This window comes from Maylandia zebra, linkage group LG14 (assembly GCF_041146795.1).
Source record: "Maylandia zebra isolate NMK-2024a linkage group LG14, Mzebra_GT3a, whole genome shotgun sequence".
Taxonomy (NCBI): Eukaryota; Metazoa; Chordata; class Actinopteri; order Cichliformes; family Cichlidae; genus Maylandia; species Maylandia zebra.
In genome coordinates, this window is record NC_135180.1 from 12,758,463 (window position 1) to 12,771,943 (window position 13,481).

Consider the following 13,481-nt stretch of genomic DNA (forward strand, 5'->3'; position numbering starts at 1 on the left):
GCAGATGTCGATTCAAGCATACCCCAAACGCGATATCATCATTTCATCCCGCTCCCTCTCCCTTTGGTTGCTGTAATCGCCCGTGGTGTGCCATGAGGCGAGCGCCGCCGAGCTGTAAAGCTAAACCTGTGCCAACACTGGGCAGCTAATAGGCTCATCCATCATGGAGGGAATGAGACAGCCCCCCCACGCTCGCTCCCTCTCTCTACCCTCTGTGTAAGCCAACTCTCGAGCCCAGACATACTCTCACACACTTACAGGCAAAATTACTCCAAGGTTCTCCACCAGGGTATCCTTTCTTTATTATTCTTTAGTGAACAAGGGGGCCCTTCATAGTCAGCGCAATTTATCCCCTGTCTCGTTTCGAAATAAAAAAGTTTAAAACGAGGCAAACGGAGTGAGAAGGTCATTGTGGTTTCAAACCTCCAAGCCGCAGGCCTTCCTGAGCGTCCTGAATGTGGAAGCGAGGCCAGAGGGTCATGAAGAGGCCCGTTCAGTCCCAGCTCTGTTTGCCACAAAAACAAACCCATCAGTAGAAATGTTTCTCAACTCTCACATTTCCACAATTTACAATTTCTTAATAATTTGCTAGTTTGTAGTTTCAGTATTTTTTAAATTTCACAACTTTAAGGGAGTCGGTGATTGATAATCGGACAGGACTGCAAATATATTAGACGCCTTCCAGGCGTGTTTTGTGTTTTGAAGCTGACACCTAAAAATCAGTTTGAATGTTTCAGGTTCATTAAATTCAGCTTGTTTAATATTTCATTATCAGTGAGGAGAGTAAACATTTTGATGTGTCCTTACTTTTAAAAGGCCAACCATCTGTACGTGGAGATGGACGCCGAGCGGTGACGTCGGCTTTAGAGAACGATATTAACTGACTAGTTTGTGTACGGTGGTACTGTGATTTATGTTTAATATCCTGCTTAAATGTTTTTTTTAAAAAGTAACTTGCCAAACTGTAACAATTTTTAAAAAGGAATATATTTTCTAATTTCACCATATTATTAGGTATTTTCAGATAAATGCAAAATATATGATGACTTAAGGATGGATTAGCAACATGTGTGTGAGATCATTCGCTGTTTTAACAAATTGCTTCATTTTTTTCCCTTCTGTCAATTAATTCCCATAAAATCTGGTATTCCATGGCAAAATTCCATCACAGGAAAACTGTAATGCCCTCTTTATCAAAAACCTTGATTTCAACAATGAAGAGATTGTGCGGCTGACACGTAGTGTAGCTGACATTCGGTGGTTAATGGATGATGGTTATATAATAAATCCCAAAAGTTCTACCACATTAGTTAATGCTGGTTCTCACATTTCAGTCCAGTGTTGTGGTGGTAAACAACCCCCCTCACACAGGTTTTCTGTTGACATAAAACAAACATTTTTCCTCTTCTGAAAAACTTTATATTTACTTGAGAACATCGGAAGAACTTAAACCTACATTTGTGTGGTGATTGGTTCACCGTAGCCACACACACACACCTTCTCATGGTAAAAGATGCCTTTGATATGGTCCCAAGTGCTATACCCCGAAGTCTGTATGTTTTCCCAAAAGGAGGAAAGTCATAAAAAGTCCAGGTTCCCAAATTACTGTCACTCAAAGAGTTTCTTTCTCCTTCTCTCTCTCTCTCCCCCGTCTCCATTCACCTCTCCTCTCGCCAGCCCCGCAGTCTCCAACCTTTTCCTGCTTCCACCACTACCAATGGGGGCTTTCTCTTGTTTCCTGGTGCTCGAGCTGCTGGATAAACACACAAGCTGCCCCTCGTATAAAGGCTCAATTCTTCTCCATCATGTTTTAAATATGGATACAAAGAGAAACTTGTATGATAATTTTTGGCATATGGTGGTGGGGGTCAGCGGGTGGGGTGTGTGTGCATAGAGGGTGTGGGGGGCGGGCTAGACAAAGTTGTGCCTTGTTCTGATACTTGTCTAAGATTTCGGGGTTTTTGTTTTATGCAAGACCAGACCGATGCCATCTGATGGAGTGAACGGCAGTTTGTGTTTTAACGTGCCCGAAAATGCGAGGTTGAACAAACGTTTGGCTCCCTTCAGTCTTTGGCTGATGTGATAAGTGTTGGCAGGGTGTGCTGCAGCATAAGGCAGCACTGTTATGGAATTCGGGTGGCGTGTGGAAACACTGAGGAGCCAGAGATTAAACAAAGACGTAATTGCAAATCTCAATCTAAGAAGATCAGGCGCTCCTCTCCGACGGCGAGCTGTCGAAAGGCTGGCAGCTATCTTTGATCTTTGATTTCGTGATGCAGGAGTGGAAATGGAAAGAGAATCTGGCTCCTGGGTTGGAACATGCCAGAAATGACACAGATACCCGAGATGATACCGATGGCCCGCTGATAGCCTGAGGATCACCTTACTGCCCCTGTGCCAGCAGCACTGCAGCTGGGCAAGTACAGGCCTCTGAGGAGAGTGACGTTACCCTCCGATGATGCTTTAAACACATTATTACGTTAATACAGAGAAGGAGATGAGGGTGGTTGTATTTTCAAATAAGTACATTTTTACACTTATGGTTTCTTAGTTAAAAAATAGAAATGAAAGTTTGAAACTAAGAGCATCAGGATGATTAACTTTGCTTTCATTTTAAACTTGCTTGTTGTTGTTTGTTTTGGAAAGCAAGTCATTTGTAAAGGGTCATTATACAGGAAGTAATTTTACATAAAAATAATAAAGTGCTTTGTTTTAAAAAGTACCGCTTTTACAGCAGTGTCTGCAGTTTTGTTCTGCGATGATTGAAGAAAGCTTACTCCAGTCACACCTGGGAAAACAGTAGTGGGAGTCCACAGCACGACCTACATTTTTATCTCTTTTTCAGTGGTTGCCCTGAAGACGGGGACCAGATCTGCAACCAATCACAGTCAGTTGCTGTCTTCAGTGCAACTTTGGTGCGATGAGACAGTGACAAAAGCTGGATAAGACGGAGTCAGACTGCTGTCTGCTATCAGTTTGTGAATGAATGGGGTTAAGCTGACAATTACATGCAATCTGTTTGTGATAAAGTGGCAATCACCTGTGATGGTTTGGAAAAAAAACACAAGTCTGTTGCCACTTGTCGCACGTCTGTTACCGTATCATTACAGTCAGAGTCCAAACAGAACCTCAGAGATTCCTCCAGAAATAGTGACGTAGTTTCTAGGGGGCAACAATTTAACTGCAAAAGGACATATGCACTCAGCAGCCTCACGTTTATATAGGAATATAATGAGGATACAACCAGCTTAGACAAAGCCCTATTAGAAAGGGACAGGTTGCAGATGAGCTGCACTCATACGCACAGACTGATTGCAGTGTGTTGGCAAACTGCCTGCATTTAGAAATTAGACAGATGGTAATTATCTGCAAACCTTTGCCAATCTGCCTTGGCGAAGGTTTGCAGATAATCGCCGCTGGTGAAAGACGATTGTTTCGCCTTCGATCAGGCAACCGGTGCGGTCACCTGGTTATCAAAAGCAGTCACAGCAACTACTTGCAATCATTTTGCGAATGCAGAAAATTGAAATGCGATGCCTGTGCAACCAACCAAATGTTTCCTAGTTGCAAGGAGGATCCCGTCATATTTTTACTCCAGTGACTGAGCCATAAATAAAATCATCTAGCGGTGTAGACGTGCCTGGATTAAATTCATTACTGATGAGTCACATTCATAACCTCCTCAGACAAGCCTGTGTGTGCTTGTGGTAAACTGTGTTTTTTACAGTCAGTGTACAGCGTAAATATCTAAATGTCTGGATTTGCTACCTTGTGTCATGCCTTGTTTTGGCAATGAAAGGGCCACGGGCTCTGCAAAATAACACTACTGATTAGGGCTGCTCGATTATGGCAAAAATGATAATCATGATTGTTTTCACTGAAATTGAGATCTCGATTATTTGACGATATTTATTTAACCCTTTAAGACCTACTATAGAACCAAGTCCGCCAGAGCTTATATTATATTTTTACATGCTGTAGTGCCATTTGTGGGAGCATTTCAAGTTGCTATACAACTGTTATAGCCCATATTTTAATAATATGTATGCATTAAGTCCATAGCAACTACATTAATTGCAAAAAAGTGCAATAAACTACAAAAAAATTGAAAATCGTTTGGGTTTTTTTAACATATATTTCTACTTGGAGAAATTTAAGAGGTTTATCCCTCGAAACTTTAAATACAAAAAAGTTGCAAAAAATAGTTTACAACAACAGGAAATTTATTTTGAGTGTCTTCATAGTTTTATTTTGGAGATACACCAATTTTTATATACTGCAGAAAAAATGAAAAAACAATCCTATGATGCAAATTTGCAACGAAAACAGCAGGTGCATCAAAATAAACTATTTCCAGCAGTGCAATTTGAGTTCTAAACATCCCAGCAACTATTCAGAAAGGTCAAACATGACCAGTATAGGCTTTTAAGGCCTACAAGTAAAAAACTACATTTTTCGCGAAAATGACGTCACTTCCGGTTTCGGGCAGGAAATGGCGGACATGCGATAGTTCGGGCTGATGTCTGTTTCACTGTGGGAAGTGTTACGAACAGCTGATCAGATCGGCAAAGCGTGTTTCTGGAATATTATGTTTTTGTTCCTGCAAGCGCTTTTTATGCAATTTTTGCAAAGCTTTATGTGGAAGGAAACCGTGACCGAGGACAAGCTGATGGCATAAGATGTAAGTACAACTCCTCCGGTTTCATATGCAAAACAAATTATTGCGCTAGCTTACGCGGTTCGGGTTCTACAGGGATTTAAAAATAGTTACACAAAACGGAGCGTGCTGCTCTGACCGGCTTTAAAGGGTTAACAATGACTTTAAAAAATAATATAAAATAGTGTGCAACACCACTGAAGTTTTTTTTTACCTCTCTTTTCAACCAACAGCAGTCACTCTCCTCGCCAAATAACTTCTGCTTAGCTTTCCGAGCTTCCCTCGGGTCCTCTTAATCAGTGGTCTCCAACCTTTTTTGCGCCACGGACCGGTTTATGCCCGACAATATTTTCACGGACCGGCCTTTAAGGTGTCGCGGATAAATGAGGGAGGGGCTAATAATCGGCTCAGTCATTTTTAATGATCGTTGAAAGCCCAGATCGTAATCGTGATTAAAATTCGATTAATTGAGCAGCCCTACTACTGATCAACATGCATTAAAAATGGCTTCACACCTTAATGTAACAAGTGTCACCTGGCAGTTTGTTGCTCTCTGCCAGGTGATTGGCTGAAGAGCTGTGAAAAGGTAGTGGGTGTGTGGGGTGAAGTCAGCGCTCTTCTGTGGAAAAAACCAGAGGCAATTAATTCACTCAGGTGCGAGTGGGTATACTGTCGGTAAGAGACTTTTGCCATTTTTTGTTTGGATCTTTTGCTATTGCATGTGCCTATTTTTTAATGTGTCAGTCTTGAGGAGAGCGAGAAACGGCAAGCAAAAGTTTTATTGCAGAAGTATAGCGGCGTGTTTGCCAAGAATGAGTTGGATCTTGGTTGTAGTAAATTGATCACTCATGAAATTCCTTTGATAGATGAAACACCAGTGCGACAACCATACAGGCGAATCCCTCCGTCTCAGTATGAACTGGCAAGGGATCATATCAAACAGCTGCTGCAAGCTCGCATCATCAGAGAAAGTAGTAGTCCGTACTCATCCCCAATAGTTCTTGTTCAAAAGAAGGATGGAAGTCTACGCATGTGTGTCGATTATAGACAGTTAAACGCCAAGACCAGAAAGGATGCATTTCCTCTGCCAAGGATTGAAGAATCCTTGGATGCTTTGACTGGTGCTCAGTGGTTTTCCACTTTGGACCTGGCTAGTGGTTATAATCAGGTGGAAATGGCTGAGAAGGATAAGATTAAAACTGCATTTTGTACCCCATTTGGTTTGTTTGAGTTCAACCGCATGCCGTTTGGTTTGTGTAATGCACCCAGTACATTTCAGCGCCTGATGGAGCGTTTGTTTGGAGATTGCAGACATCAGTCGGTGCTTTTGTATTTGGATGATGTGATTGTTTTTTCATCCTCCGTGCAACAGCATTTGGAGCGGTTGGAAGAAATCTTCTCTCGTCTGGATAAAGAGGGGCTTAAAGTGAAACTCTCCAAGTGCCAGTTTTTCCAGAGGCAAGTGAAATATTTGGGGCATGTGGTGTCTGCCGAAGGAGTTTCTACTGATCCAGATAAAATAGCTGCAGTGCGGGATTGGAAAACGCCCAGCAATCTAGCAGAACTGCGTTCCTTTTTAGGATTTGCTAGTTATTATAGGAGATTCATAGCTGGTTTTTCACGCATGGCTGCTCCCTTGCATAGATTGGTCTCTGCACTCCTCCCTCCAGGTAGAAAAGGTAGGACCCCCCCAAAACCGTTATTGGATTCTTGGGATTTGGAGTGTGAACAAAGTTTTCATCAGCTCAAGGCTGCTCTGGTTTCTGCACCAGTGCTTGCTTTTGCTGATTTTCAGAATCCATTTACATTGGAAGTAGATGCAAGCTATGGGGGTCTAGGGGCAGTGCTTTCCCAGGAGTATGAGGGTAAATTGCGGCCAATAGCTTTTGCCAGTCGGAGCTTAAAGCCTACAGAGAGGAATATGAGAAATTATAGTTCCATGAAGCTTGAGCTTGTAGCTCTCAAGTGGGCCGTCACTGAAAAGTTTAGGGAGTATCTTTTGGGTCATCGTTGCACTGTATTTACAGATAATAACCCACTAAGCCATCTGTCCACGGCAAAGCTAGGTGCCACAGAACAGAGGTGGGCATCAGAGCTGGCCGCTTTTGATTTGACCATAAAATATCGGCCTGGGGCTCAGAATGCTAATGCAGACGCATTGTCCCGCCTACATGGAACTGTAATGGAATTGGATGGTCCATTATCTAATGATATTGGAGTGCAGTGTGAGATGATTCCCAGTGTTCAGGCAGAGATAAGTGTTTTACCTGGTTGTTCTTTCTCTGATCTCTGTACGTTACAGAAACAAGACCCTGTGATTGGTCCCTTCTTAAAGTATTGGGAGGTGGCCAGGTTGCCAGATTCAAAGGAAAGAGATGGTCTTGGTAAGGGTTCGAGGGAATTGGTCCGTCAATGGGGGCGGATGAAACAAAGGGAGTCTGTGTTGTATCGCTGCACTCATACTCCTGATGGAGTGGGGGAGGTTGACCAGCTGGTGCTGCCACAGTGTTTACAGGGCCGCGTCCTTCGTTTACTCCACGATGAGCATGGCCATCAAGGGGTTGAGCGTACACTGCAGTTGGTGCGCTCGCGATATTATTGGCCGCACATGTATGCAGATATTGAGAGATGGTGCAGAGATTGTGAAAGGTGTGTTCTTTCTAAGGCTGTTGTGCCAAAGATTAAAACCTTTATGGGTAGTATTTCTGCATCTCGGCCTCATGAAATTTTGGCAATTGATTTTACAGTACTTGAACCCTCAACTGATGGTAAAGAGAATATTTTGGTAATGACTGACATCTTTTCTAAATATACTCAGACTGTCCCTACAAAAGATCAGCGAGCCAGTACAGTGGCAGAGGCTTTAGTGAAGCATTGGTTTCATTTATTTGGGCCTCCAAGCCGTATACATTCTGATCAGGGGCGAAATTTTGAAAGCGCTTTGGTGCAACAGCTGTGTAAAATTTATAAGATAGAGAAGAGTCGGACGACACCCTATCATCCACAAGGTAATGGTCAATGTGAACGATTTAATCGTACACTTCATGACTTGCTGCGTGCCCTACCTCCTGAACAAAAGCGCCGGTGGCCGCGGCATCTCTCCCAAGTCACATATGCGTATAACACCACAGTACATCAGTCAACTGGTATGACTCCATATTATTTGATGTTCGGGCGAGAGCCACGGTTGCCAGTGGATTTTTGGTTGGGTGCTGGCAGTGAAGTTGATGAGGACGTCACTCTTGAAGAGTGGGTACAGGAACACCAAAAGTCCTTGGCTGCTGCATATGATGTTGTGCAGCAACGGTTAGAAAGGAGAAGGGTTCAGAGAGATTTGAATTCCTCTAAATGTGCTAGTCCTGATTTGGAGCAGGGCGATTTGGTGTATATGAGAAACCACTCTGTAAGAGGTCGCAATAAGATTCAAGATTTTTGGGATCCCACGCCCTTTCAAGTAGTGCGACCTCCTCCTGGTCATGGCGTAGTATATTCAGTCGCTCCTGCTGGGCACACTGGTCCACTTCGACAAGTACATCGAACTGAGTTGAGAAACATTCCAATCAGGGAATTGGATGGAGACCAAGATAGTGGCCTACAAATGTCAAAACAGGATGATCTAACCGGAATGTTGGCCACAAATAACAGTATGGTTGATGAAGTGGAACAGATGTTTACAGAACAGGGAGATGGAGGCGATTCTGCAGTGTTGGAGGAAGGGACGTTGAGTCCCACACATGTGGGGGTGCCCCATTTGGATTGTTCTGGGGACCTAGAACCTGGGGAGGAAGATGTTGCCAGCTTGACGCAAGGGTCTCGTAGGTCAATGAGGAAGACTGCTGGACAGCACTCAAACCCATTTAAATTGCCACAATCCATTATAAAATGAGCAAAATTTTAAGTGTGCTCTCTTTTCAGCTCATCGTCGGGTCGCCGATGCCCTTTGAAGGGGAGGGTTGTAACAAGTGTCACCTGGCAGTTTGTTGCTCTCTGCCAGGTGATTGGCTGAAGAGCTGTGAAAAGGTAGTGGGTGTGTGGGGTGAAGTCAGCGCTCTTCTGTGGAAAAAACCAGAGGCAATTAATTCACTCAGGTGCGAGTGGGTATACTGTCGGTAAGAGACTTTTGCCATTTTTTGTTTGGATCTTTTGCTATTGCATGTGCCTATTTTTTAATGTGTCATTGGACTTTTTTAGTGTGACCACGAATTTTAATAGAAGAATTGATCAAGCCCTAGATCGACTGCGCGCAGGGAAACTGATCAATATTGCAGGTATATTGAGTGTTTGTTTTAGTTTCATGATTTTGAATGGTTTTATAAAATTGCTATTTTATTGGGTAATATTTTAATTGATAATGTTGTTTGTTTTTCAGCTGTGCTGTCTCTGCTGTCCTTTTTTTTTTTTTTTTTTTTTTTTTTTTTTGTTCTTTTGATTGATTTGTAATTTTGTTTTGGTTAGTCCATCCAGCCGTAGAGGCGGTTATTGATTGAGAGTAAGTTTTGTAAGGGCGGACTAACCTCTCTTTTGTTTTTTTTTTATTTTAATTGTTTGTGCCACTTCCCTTTATCTCTTAGATCACAGGCCATACATAGCACTGATTCCCAGCTGCGCTGAGACCCGAATTGTTTGCAGTGTGTGCCACGATTGCAGTGTCACTAAGCGGGGTGTGACGGGTTGTAGTGTTATTTCGCACAGTTTGTGTGGTAAGTCTCATGTGCAGCTGGGATATCAGCAGGATGTGTTGTAAGTCCTGTCTGGAAACGACTGGGAATTTGTATGTTTAACTCATGTAATAAATAAATGATCAATTATTTCTTTGCCCCGTTTACTCATCCCTTGTCCTCGGTTACATTAATAATTTAACAATAAGCAAGTTCTATATGTCATTCAGTCATTCACCCTGCATGACCCTGCTGTCTCTGATCACTCACCATTGTCTAAATACAGTGAAGTATTGGTTAATGGTATGTTGCTTATTGAGCCCTCAGTATTCAGTGAGCATCCGGATGGACACCATAGTCTTAAGCCAGTACTTAAAAAGTACTATGAATGAAATCCTAACAAAGCAGAGAGCTTGAACGCTAACAGATCCATCTTAGAGTCACCTTAGCAACTCCATCCGCTGATAAGGCCACAGAGATAATGACAGGGTCATTTTGGTTGGCTCTCATGATCTGTTTTGTTGCGTACATACATTTAAAATTTGATGCTCATCAACAATGAAAATCAAGGAAGGCAGCAACTAAAACCATCAGATACGAGCTTTCTCCATCGCAGTGCGTTTCTTCTGACAGAGCGGGATCAGCAGGATGAAGCAGGGAGCGTGACTCCAGGAGTCGGCGTAGTGTGGAAACGGCTGAATTCTCACTGAAAAAGTGAAAGAGACGTGATTTGATGCGAGATAAAATGAGGGCGGTGCGCTGTAAGGTCAAGATTAAGAAATCCCGCCTGTGTTTGGGGCTTTTGTATCCATTGCAGGATCACTGTATGCAGTAAAGGTCATTATATTAGTAAAACACTGAATATCTGTTCAAATGGAAATATATATTTTAATACATTATACTCCATTTGTTTTTGCACTAGTGTGAGGGGATACCCGCCGTATGATGATTGGCAGCCCTGCGCAGAGGTAATAAAGCAGCTCATTCTTCTGTCTGTCAGGACATAGAGCGCGCATTCACCGGCAGCCAACGGACACAGCTTACTCTGGTTTGCTGAAGAGGACGTATAAAAACCCTGTTTCTTTTGTAATGAGCCCAAAAGCCTATTTAATATTTTAATCCTGTCTCACCTTACCCCCGTCTCTCAAAATTCAAGCCTCCAGAAATCTGGAAAAACAACACATTAAGTTTACATTTGACCATGTCCTTTCCATTTTGACCCGTTCCAGTCAGAAAGTTTGTATTTTTGTGGAATGGCTAAAAAGTCCGCATCAAATGGTTATAATTACTCTTGCGTGGTTCAAAGGGAACTACTGACAGTCACAGTTGGATGATAAACTAGATTTCCAACCAGATAACTACAGAAAATCTTCATTCATGCATTTATTTTCTCTGGACTGTTGATGTTTGTATATTAAAAACTCACAAACTGGCTCAGGATCGTACCTTTTCACCCCGTGACCCCACGCCCACATCTAAAGCGGAGACTTGCTGTGAGATTAGGAGACTTGATCCGGTGAGGACGATGTGAGATAAAGTGCCTCTATGCCAAACTGTAGACTAGAAAACCGATCTCAGAGATAATAAAGATTTCAAACACTGAAGTTTCGACCTGGTAATTCTGACTCATAACAGCCGCCTCACTGGAGCGGGCATGAAAGAAAAACCTTGAATGGATCTGACGTGTGGGGGAGTGAGAGATACGATTAGCAAAAAATAGCAGGAAGAAAAGCAGACAAGGCTTTTAGTGTTTCCACTGCAACTCGTCTGTAATCTTATGTTGTCTTTTTGATAGAGACAAATCTCTCTAAACAAATAGATACATGACTGTCTGAACAGCATATTAAGTTACTAAAGTTTTATTTTTTGCCCATGTGATCACTTGATAGTTACAAAGGCCTTGTCATCCATAAAGAATGAACAAACATTTGATATAAGGCTTTTTTTGCTTGTTTTTGTTTATGTATGCTTAAATAAATCTCCTGCTGCTGGTGTTGGCTGTGCGACTGTATTATATTTATTTATATTATATTTAGGTTTACAGTAAGTCACTGCTTAGTAAATGTTAGAATGCTAAAACACTGCTAAGTACACACATTCATAACTTAAGCAGAAGTACTGATACTTGTGTTAAAAGTACCTTGGTAAAAGTTGAAGTATTAATTCTTTACTTAATTAAAAGTAAAATTAAAAAAACATACAGACTCTGAAATGAATTTTAAAAAGTATGAGAGTAAAAAAAGGCTCTTTGAGATACCTTGTCAGATGTACAGTGACAAAGACGGAAATGCAATAGTCAATGGCATTAAAAGATTTGAATGGAATACAATCTTTATTTAAATTATAATTATAACGAAAGTCTTCAGCTTGTACATCGGTTTGCTAGAACATCAGCAGAGAAAAACAAAGCATTATTAGCTGTTGCCTACATTGTAGATAGGTAGATACTGTGGTTATACTGGTGTATACTCAGGGGTTAGAATGGGATGTTTTAACTTCATTCATGGGGCAACTCTAAGATTGGTTGTAGTGGTGCAGCGTGGGGGGAAACAATCCCTCAGGAATAGTAACAAGATATAAGCAGCAACCCTTAGACATTATAAAGCTAGCATCCAGTGCGTGACTCTATTCAGCATCATTAGCTAAAATTTAAATGGTAGCTGACATCAACCAGCTAACACTGACCATGAACGCCACAGCTTCTCTGCACCGGTGCATCGTAGTTGCAGTACTACAAACAAACCTGCATTAAAGTTCTTACTATTCATACAACCTTTGAATTCCACTAAATTATTATACTTGAATTTGTTTTTTTAAGACTTCCCACAGTATGAAATCTTTCTGACATCTTTCTCAATTTCTGAGAGTGAATTGATCACACATTAACGTTTCTTTTGTCCTTAAGGTAAATACAGAAACTGTACATTTAACATGCACCTTTACTGACAAACTGCACAGAAATAGTTTGTATGATTGCTCATATTAGCTTGGGTCATAAGGGAGGTTAGCCTCATAGCTAAATATATATTTAAACCCAGCTAAGGCTACTGTTAGCCTGCTATACTCGGGTGGTCTTGTAGAAATAATATTTGGACAACTTGAGCAGTAGCTGTAGCCACAATCCAGAGGTCAGGAAGTGGATTAGTCACCTGAAAGTTGCCATTTTAAGACCAGAAACTTGGCATTTTGTTTCCGCTTTGATACCATAAAACACCAGATTTATTCCATACAGAGTTTATGCGTGTCTGAGTGTGTAGTGTTTCATTAGTGGTCGGACAGTTTGTGAGCCATTAAACATCATCCCGTTCAGTGGAAGTGTCTTTGAACACAGCAACAGAGCTCGGCAGTGACCGTGAATTTCCTATTCATTTTATCCACTGATGGTTCAGAACACGTTATATGCGTGTGTTCTGAACCATCGGTATAAAAAGAGTTTTAAGCTTTGAACCAGCTGCAGGATGAGTCCTGATCCTAAAAAATATTTGATTTGGTTTAACAAAAATAAAAGAAACTGGAAAAAAGGGTTTATGATTGAGGATAGACGTGACCTCCGCCGAGGAGGTTATGTTTTTGGTAGCGTTTGTGTGCATGTCCTTCTGCTTGTAAACACGATAGCTCAAAAAGTCTCGAATGAATTCTGTGGAAACTTTGTAAAGTGGAGAGTGTGGTCGTTATAAATCTGTTAAAATTTAGCTTACGTCCATCGAGGTCTTTAAGGTGAACTCTGTAATTTATTGGTCAAAAATGGACAAAAAACCTTATAACTTAAAGACTATGATTTGTAAATGGGTCTTGTGAATTGTCAACATATATAATTTATAGTATAATAAAGTATAAAACAATACAAGGTTGGTATCATACTGACTTGGAGCTCCAACAGGAGCAGCTGCCATCATTTCACCAGGTTGTAGCTCGTAGTAGGTCTACTTTCTATGGTTTTAACTTGATTATGACTCATTATCAAAATCCCTGTGGAGAATATGAGAGTTTTACTTCATCATTGAGCTCTTTAAGAGGGGAAGGGCAGTGGGCGATATTGGCGGTAATCTCTAGGTTTTCCATCTAATCAGATGTTAGGAATCGTTCCAGTATTTCTTCTGATATTTTTCCTTTGGGTAAAGAAATGTATTCTTTGTCATGGTCATCGGCCAGTTGACCCAGTTTTA

At 41.5% G+C, this 13,481-nt stretch overlaps 1 long non-coding RNA gene across 1 annotated transcript; it reads left to right on the top strand.

The window, feature by feature from the left end:
• Positions 1-6,469: 6,469 nt before the first annotated feature.
• Positions 6,470-9,113, top strand: LOC143422036 (uncharacterized). Its single transcript, XR_013101637.1, has 3 exons — positions 6,470-8,766; positions 8,849-8,925; positions 9,027-9,113. It is a non-coding gene; the product is annotated as an uncharacterized LOC143422036 (long non-coding RNA).
• The last annotated feature ends 4,368 nt before the right edge of the window (positions 9,114-13,481 follow it).